The sequence below is a fragment of the Lonchura striata genome, chromosome 2 (genome assembly GCF_046129695.1).
Source record: "Lonchura striata isolate bLonStr1 chromosome 2, bLonStr1.mat, whole genome shotgun sequence".
Lineage (NCBI taxonomy): Eukaryota > Metazoa > Chordata > Aves > Passeriformes > Estrildidae > Lonchura > Lonchura striata.
The window spans coordinates 45,196,350-45,205,200 of NC_134604.1; the positions used below are offsets into that span (position 1 = coordinate 45,196,350).

An 8,851-nucleotide genomic window follows, 5' to 3' on the forward strand; every position below is an offset into this window, starting at 1 on the left:
ACTTAGTCATGGGATCAAAAGCAGGACAAATTTTTGCTATCAAACTTGAAATTAAAATACAACAAAACATTTAAAAATCCTGTGTAAGAATTTCTGATCCTGTTGAAGCAAAGATTTGCATTTGTTGGGTTGAGAATGTACAGAGAATAATTTCACTAAAGAGTATATAATCATCTACCAGATATAGAAAGAAGAGCACAGTGATCTGAATTTTCTTTTTGTTTAAAGTTTTTGCTCTCCTAACAGGGTTATTATCTAAGCAGCTGACAGAGTTTCAATTCATGTTTTATGCTTTTTCTATACTGTTTCTTTATTTACTAGCAAACATGTATATATTTTTATATATATACTACATTACCTGCTTAGAAATATAGACACAGATGTTCAGAAACAATATTTAAAAATGACTGATATTATTTTGGTTGATTAGGCTATGTGCAGGCATTTTGTAATATGATTACAAAGATAATTACAGAATAATTTTCTTTTTAACTATAATTAGCCTGTATTTCAAGTTAATCATGATACATCTTGCAGAATGTTTACATTGTAAAAAACATACACTGATAAGCTTCAGATCTAGGAAAATAGCTAATTAACCTGTACAAAAATTATGAAAAGTTTCTGTGTTCTTGTTCTTTAATTATAGTATCTTTTTTATTTTTGTTTTCCTGTGAATTGCTGTAGATACTTTCCCCTGGAGGCAAGTGAACAGTTAAAAAGCTTTGAACTCAGTGTTTTTAAGGCTTTTAATAGGATTTCCCAAATATCCAAAATTAATATGTGCAAGGCAGGCTTACCAGGCAAATTCTCTGCAACCCCTGGCAAAAACTCTCAGGGGTTTTGTGTACATTTTGTAAACTGGTGTAGACTAAAAAAAGATCAACCACTTGACATTCTTTGACTGTACAGCAAATTATTCTGCAAGAGTTCTCTTGTCACTCAATGTAAAAAGCTATCAATTCAATAAATTTTCTTCAGTTTCTCTAGATGCAAAAAATCTCAAAAAAATTGTTTGCAGATTCAGGAAGGGGTTTCTGGTGAAAGCTTATGCTTGCAAAGAATACAGCCCATTTCCTCCGTAAAAAAATTCCTGAAACTTGTCTCAAGTGATTATTTTGCCTGGTTTTCTTTTGCAATCATAAAGAAAAGGAAATTGTCAGGTTTACATATTTCCCATAAATGTATGGAATGCCAAAAGAACTGAAAATTGGCAGTTTTGATTCTGTGATACCAAACCATGGTTTGTTACCATGATTTTGAAGTCAAACAGAACAACTGAATACAAATTATTCATACTACTCTGCAGCAATGTTCAGGAGGAAGAGAGCAGCAGGCATCACATATGAATGCACAGGCACGGCTCCAAAAAAGGCAAAAACTGTTTCAGAATCAGAGCTGATGTCTTTTCTAAACAGGAGGCTGCTGTGGTTAACTTGGCTATTACCTAATTTAAACTGTGAGTCATAGAAGGTACATGGCCTTTACATGCTTCTTGCTGTTGCAATGGATCACTCATGCCTGGCTGTATGCCACCAAAAAGTGGTATCAGCAGGAAGAGTTACTCACTGGCATTCAGCTCTTCCTTCTTCCCTCTGTTATGATGCCTGAGCTCTATGGCAGCACTGCATAGGAGCCAACAAGTTTGAAATAAAACAAAGACTGATTTTACAAAGCCCATGAATCTACAACCCTTATTACCATGGAGCAGAGCCATGAGTTTCCCCTCTATTTTGAATAAGGTTATAATAGGGAATAAGACCCTTCTTTTTCAAATAGAGGAAAGATGATTCAATTGCCTGGTTGACAGATCTAAGCATAATTGTCTCCTGATAAATTCTGTACTCCTTCATCTGTCAATTTATTCAATTTCTGTCTTAAATTTTCATTAACAAAAACCTTTGACTTATTCTCATAAGGATGAATAATAAGGATAGAGACAATGACTAAGACACTCTTTTCCCACATGAAACAGTTTTCCACAACTGTTAGACTTGCCAGATTTATTGCTAATAAACTTCCACCTGTATGACCACTGAAAAAGTAAACTGGAGATGAGGAAAAACCTGTTGCCAGCTGGCCTTTTTTTCTCCTACACATAGATATTACTAACATTTCACTCTAAATTCCACTTTATCAGAGATCTTGTAATGCTGGTAATACTCTACCTACTGGTGCTCTTAACCCTCTTTTAGAGAGAAAAAAGGAAATATCAGGATACAAAATGATTCGGATAAGGTCACCCAGGAGGTTAATAGCAGACATGAAGCTGTCATCTGGTGTCTACTGCAAGTGTCTGCATTAGAGTTTTAGTTCAGATTAAATATGGTCCAGTTCATGTGATCAGATTAGAACTCATCATAACGGAATCCTCTAAAGTTACACAGAGTTAGCCATAGGGAGCGGCCATTTCTCTGTAAAGATTCACTTCTATTGCAAATCAGAACATGTTAACATATTTGTTGGTTCCATGTACTCAGACACACCAAATAAAATCACAAACTTCCCTGTATAAATGATGATGGCAACAACAATAGCAATATATACGTGTGTACATATACACATACACATACACATACACATACACATACATATACATATACATATACATATACATATACATATACATATACATATACATATACACCCCACTCTTTTTGACATGCAGGGTATCCAATATACTAGGTTTGGGCTTTTTGTTTACTAGTAGTCAATTAGAATATATAATCTAGTGTAATCTTACCTTTTCCTTCAGGATTGTCTCTGATGAAGGTCTAGGAAATGTTGTTCTCTGGTCTTCCTTTGCTAGTAGAGAAACAGAAACTTCCATAGAATGATTCCTAAAATTTTAAGAGCTATCTCATGAATTGTGTTCTACTTTCTTATTTCCAAAGCACAGAGATCTTTGCAGTGATTAAAATATATCTATGAAGGAATAAAGAAAAATGTTAAAATTACCTTCTTATCTTCTTAACATTTTGTCTGTGACTTGCAAAGCTTTGAGACATTTACATGAGGATATTTCAAACTATGCATTTTTGCACCCTAAGCAACTGTTACTCAGCCTACACAAATTTGAAATTTTAAAATCAGCTATGCTATTAATATCCAAGCTATACTGATATGTGAGGTTTGTGTGGTTTTGGTAGTGGCAGGGCTGGTCTACAGGGTGGCTTCTGTGGGAAGCTGCTAGAAGCTTGTTCCCCTGTGTCTGGGCAAGCCAATGCTTGCCAGGTCCAGGACAGACCTGCTGCTGACCAAGGCTAAGCCAATCAGGAACTATAGAAACATCTCTGTATAATATATTTAAGGAATAGAAATGCTATTTGACATACATAATTATGGCCAGAGAAGAGCAGAGTGAGAATATGTGAGAGGAACCACACTATAGACACCAAGGTCTGTGGACAAGGAGGGGCAGGAGGCGATCCAGGTCCAAGAGCTGAGATACCCCTGCAGCCCATGGTCAAGATAATGTTAAAGCAATTGTGCCCCTGCAGCCCATGAAGTTCCATGAGGATGCAGAGAACCTCCTTCATTCTGTGGAGGAGGCTTGTGGAGCAGGCAGATGCCTGAGGGGAGGCTGTGAACCACAGGAAACCTGTGCTGGAGCAGGTTCCTGGCAAGGATCTACAGAGAGGGAAGCCCTGGCACAGGTTTACTGGCAGGACTTGTGACCCTGTGGGGAACCCACACTGGAGCAGGCTTGTGCTTGAAGGACCATGCTCCAGAGAAGAGTGATCCACATTGGAGCAGTTCATGGAGAAGTGTTGCCCGTGGGATGGACTCACATTGGAGAAGTACATGGAGATCTGTCTCTCATGAGAGGGAATCCACAGTGGAGCAAGGGAAGGACTCCTCTCCCTGAGCAGAAGCAGCAATTTGTGATGAACAGACCATAAAGCCCACTCCCTGTCTCCCTGCACCACTCCGGGGAGGAGGTAGAACTTGGGAAGGAGGGAGGGTTGGGAGGAAGGTGTTTTTTAAGACTTATTTTACTTCTCATTGTCTTGCTTTGATTTTGTTGGTAATAAATTAGGTTAATATCCCCAAGCTGAGTCGATTTTGACCATAAGGGTAATCAGTGAGAGATCTCTCCTTATCCTTATCTCAACCCATGAATCCTTCATTGCATATTCTCTCTCTTGTTCACTTACAGAGGGGAGTAAAAGAGCAGTTTCGGTGACTGCCTCAAATCCAGCCAGGGTCAACCCACTACAACTGAATATTAACTTTAAGAAAAGATAGAATATACATCCATTATTAGTTTGTATAAGTTCTGCTAATTAAAAAGTGGAAAAGGATGTAATATTTTAAAACATTTAAATATCTAGAGTAAATTTCAAAGTTACTTTTAGTGGAAAAAATGTCCTTTTAAGACAAGTTTTGTTAACTTCAGAAAACACATAATTTCCTAAATTAATTTTTAAGCATACACAAGTTAATTAAATGGAAATGTTTTATTCTATATCTTATACAATATTTTACTTGGGTAAATAATTTTATTTTAATTTGAAAATTTTAAATATTTGTGCATGAGCAACTGTGACAGACTGATGCTGGCCAAACGTCAGTGCACCTATGAAAATTATTCATTCTTTTTGGCTATAATTAAGCAGAGGAGGGGAAAAGAAGACTGATGGTGTGAGATAAGGCTTAGGAGAAAACATTTGAAGGGCAAAACAGGCCCAAAACATTAAAAGGTATAAAGAAACAAAGAATTATTAACAGAACTAAAATAGGATAATGAGAACTTAAATAAACCTTTAGAATATCTTTCCCTCCACCCCAGCCTTTCTTTTTTTCTCACAAACAGCACAGGGAGACAAAAAATGGGATTTTTAGTCAGTTTGCCACTTTTTAAGATCTTTCTTCACTTTGCTTAAGGAGAGGAGTCTTTTTGAAGATGTTGTAAGGTCTTCAGGAAACAGTAAAAATATGTTAGATAAATGTCAAATAAATGCAAGTAATGAAATTTATCAGATCACTGAAAAAATGTATTATGAAACTAAGGTTTCATGAAAACAATAGTCACTGAAATCTGCATAGAGTGAAAAAGATGTCACTGCCAAAAGTGAGTAACACATTCAGCACAAAGGGAAAACAGTGGCAAAAATTCAGGAAAAAATGTGCTACTGGCTTTACTATTATTTATAGACTGACATAAATTCTGCTTTTGCAATTCCATCTACCCACAAAAATATTTGTCAAAAGACTGACTAATTCACTAAAGGATACAAATAACTGCAAAGAGAAGAGAGCTATGTTATTTCCTCTTCATTTGCCATTTCATCCTTCTGAGAAGGTTATCCTCATCAAGAGACTGTAACAAGATTAAATGCCATCCCTCTTAGTGTTAGAGACAGATGTGACACATTTTCAGCTTGTAAAGAAAATGGGCTGACCGTTTCAGCGGGATAGAGATTCCCTGGGGGACAGGATCTATTAAAACAGTTGACAAAATAAAAGATTTGATGGCCAGAAGCGGAGGCGCACAAAGTACGTGCAATATGCACCATTTTTCCTATGTGCAGAATCGTGTTGGCAGGAGGCAGTGCCCGTCCAGCCGTCCCAGTACTGGTATGCAATAGACAAAAGGAAGGTTATGAGTCTGGGCAAAGCCTGTGCAGCTGAATTTCACACAGCTGTGGGTTACTTTTGACCCTTTCTAGTGAGGGTATTCCAGCATGCATCGGGCATTCCAGCATGAAATTTCTTGTCTGGCAAGGTGAATGATGTACACAATCAGGAAGAAATGTATTTTTATAGAGGATAAGTAATAGTTTATTTTAAATAATTTATTTAAATAATATATGAAATATTGTAAGAGGTGAAGTTCTTAAAGTAGATTACTGATGCACTTGTTTTAGCCTTCCTTTTCTGCTCATCAGAGTATGTACACATTTCTTCATAGGAGATAGATCTAGGATAAAAATTCAATAGATTTAGAAGAATCAGTTTCCCTAAACCTAAATTTAACCATATATAAAGCATGAATTTACCTGGAGATCTTCATTCTGGCATGTAAATTAAAAAAATTATTAAGATCATTATTATCTATTTATATAGATAATAATGACATACAATATATTAATAATGTTGTTATAATGACATACAATATATTAATAATTATTGTATAAAATATCATAGTGGAAATAACTAAAATGAATAATGTCTTTTATGTAAATTATATAGAGAAAAGTAGATCCACATGAAAGTGAAGCCTGAGCTGTTTACACTTTTAAAGATTTATGTGTTACAATGAGCATATTCCTGCTCTATGGTGCTTTAACTATTACTCTATTTCAGCCCTGCATCTTCAGCTATGGAGTTTATGCCACTATAATTTTATGACCAAAGTGTTATACTGCCATCCGACACAAGACCTCTAACCCTGTAACTGAGGCTTTTAATTGTGTGTCGGAAGAGGTAATATGAGGCAGGGCTTAGAACATTGAAAAATAGTCCGAGAGCAGGTGCCTAGGTTTTTATATAGCTGACAAGATGTTTTAGCCATTAGCCAGGACAAAAATCCTGCCTGTTTAAATTTCCTCTCTGACTGATGGACCATAATTAAAAGATTCAGTCCCGCACCTATTGAGATCAGTGAAATGACTACCAGTAATTTCAGAGGCCAATGAGTTAGGACCTAAATTCTCTCCTGCTCTCCTGGGACAAAGGGCCATATGGCAAGCTGACTGCTCTTGCTCACAGTCCTACCTTGGAGAGAGAAAAAAAGGAGATGTGATCAGACATGGGTACTCTGCACCTGCTCCTTTCTTTTTCAGCATCACTTCAGAGTGGAAGCTGCTTTCACGGTTGCTGATTATAGGAAGTGAGAGAAAGAAAGAGAAATAATGGCTAGATGTTTCTTTTCAGTGTCATCACAGTAATTTGCATTTTATTTGGAGATACAGAATACACAGCTCAGATTTCCTGGAAAAAAAAACATAATTCTTAGTTTTGCCTTGTTGTAATTTCTGAAATGTTTTATTTTTGGTTTGCTTCTATTGACTTAAAAGATTTTAGATTTTTTTCTAATTCTAATGCTGAGTTATATGGTATTTTCTAATTCTACAGCTGCATATTTTAAATTCTGAATTTGCTAGTGTTTTATTGCTTTGAAAAACAGCATAATATATCATGATTATGATAGTAGAGTTTTTAAATGGCTAAGAATCTATGAAAAAAATCACTCTGTTATACCTGATGACTCAATTTCTTCTTTATAAGCAAGATGTAAAAAGTGATTAATCATAATTCAAGAAAATACTAGAGTTTTAATATTTAAATGAAATCTAATGCTTTGAGATTTATGTATGTAAAACAAAGCAAATTAGTCACGCAGTACTATTTTCTGAAATATATATCCTAAATCCCACAAATTAAATATTGTAGGGCAAGATACTCTTAGGATTTTATTATTCTACCTGTTGAATCAATGTTGTATTTGATTGATATAATACAGGTTTGAATCAGCATAATAGAAATAGCAACATAAAAATCTAGGCCAGCTTATATTTTAGATTAATTTTGTTGCTGAAACAACACTTTGCCAATTATTACAGGGACTCAGATTACTTTAATTGAAAGCTGCTAGTGAAAACACAAATTTAGTAAGCCAAATATAAAGGCACAGAAAGTTTAGATATCTGTATTTCCTTCACAAAGCTATTACTTTTCTAAGCTTGCACAGTTTTTAAAAAAACACAACAATTCCCCCAGAAAGAACCCAAATCAAATCCAAAATTAAGCCATAGAATTATACCTTAGTAATAGGCATAATCTTGAAGATATGCAACAACATGAATTTAAGGAAGTGATACAAGACCCACAGGGCAAGAAAATACTGCTAAAACACTGTAGGGTAAATAGTTCTATTTAAGTATACCTTTAGGTGTGGGAGATGCAGAACCTGCCTGCAGCACCTTTCAGAAGCGCCTTTCAAAAGGAATTTTGTTTCAGGCAAATTAAGTCGTCATTTAAGTTTTGAGCTGAGAATAGGAACCTACAATTTATCTACCAGCTTTGTCCTTCCTTCATCTCATTTTTTCTTCAGAGAACCTCATACTAAAAGCAATGAGAAGACTCTCCTAGCTTATCCACACTGTCCATCTGAGATGTAAAATGCCTTGAAATTTGTCAAAGATAGTGCATGAATCAAACACATGAAAAGTCACCCAAATCTTTGGAAAAAAATTAAAGGAAAGGAAAAAAAATATGGTAAGTCAGTGGTATGACATCAAAACGTTTGCAGAATATTCTGCTGCATCTTTGAATGAAAATTATAAGCCATTTTTTTCTATTTGGATCACTCTTTAGAAGTAGAAGTATGTATTTAATCTCAATCTCAGCTAAAGTTAGTAGCAATTAAAAAAAATAAATTAATTAACATATTCACATTACCATACCAGTCTTCAGTTTTATTTTTGAAACACTGCTCCCAGCTATTTTTATTTAAAAATATTAGAAATTACACAATTACAAGACAAATAAACTTACAATGTAATGGGATTCCTGTAGTAATTGATATATCTAAATGTCAAGCCCTCCTAAAAATTTTTTACTATGATTTGCTTATCCTTTTTTTTCTGTTGAAAAGTAGAGAAAATTAATATTTTATGAAAGCTTTATTATTAGGTTGTTCAAAATTCAACTTAGCATTTGAAGCACCTTATGTGCCTTTTGTCCAATTGACATATCAATGTGACTCTAACATATCCTTTCTCTCTCCATCAGAGTATCTGTAGTGAAATTTAGGTCAGCTGTAACAAAAAGTTTCTGCTTTCCTGAGCCATAGGATCTGTTCATTCTATTGCAAATAATGTCATGCTCACATGAGTTGCAGGAA

General features: G+C 35.1%; 1 long non-coding RNA gene across 3 annotated transcripts in view; it reads right to left on the reverse strand.

Annotated features, from left to right (window-relative positions):
- LOC144248885 (uncharacterized) overlaps positions 1 to 3,174 on the reverse strand; it is a 28,169-nt gene extending 24,995 nt beyond the window's left edge. For 2 of the 3 annotated variants that reach the window (XR_013342060.1, XR_013342059.1), the window contains exons 1-2: positions 2,959 to 3,174; positions 2,744 to 2,840 (exon numbers count right to left, since the gene is read on the reverse strand). This is a non-coding gene — a long non-coding RNA (uncharacterized LOC144248885). The remainder of the gene's footprint in view (positions 1 to 2,743; positions 2,841 to 2,958) is intronic. The other variant, XR_013342058.1, reaches the window with a different exon arrangement.
- Positions 3,175 to 8,851: the final 5,677 nt, after the last annotated feature.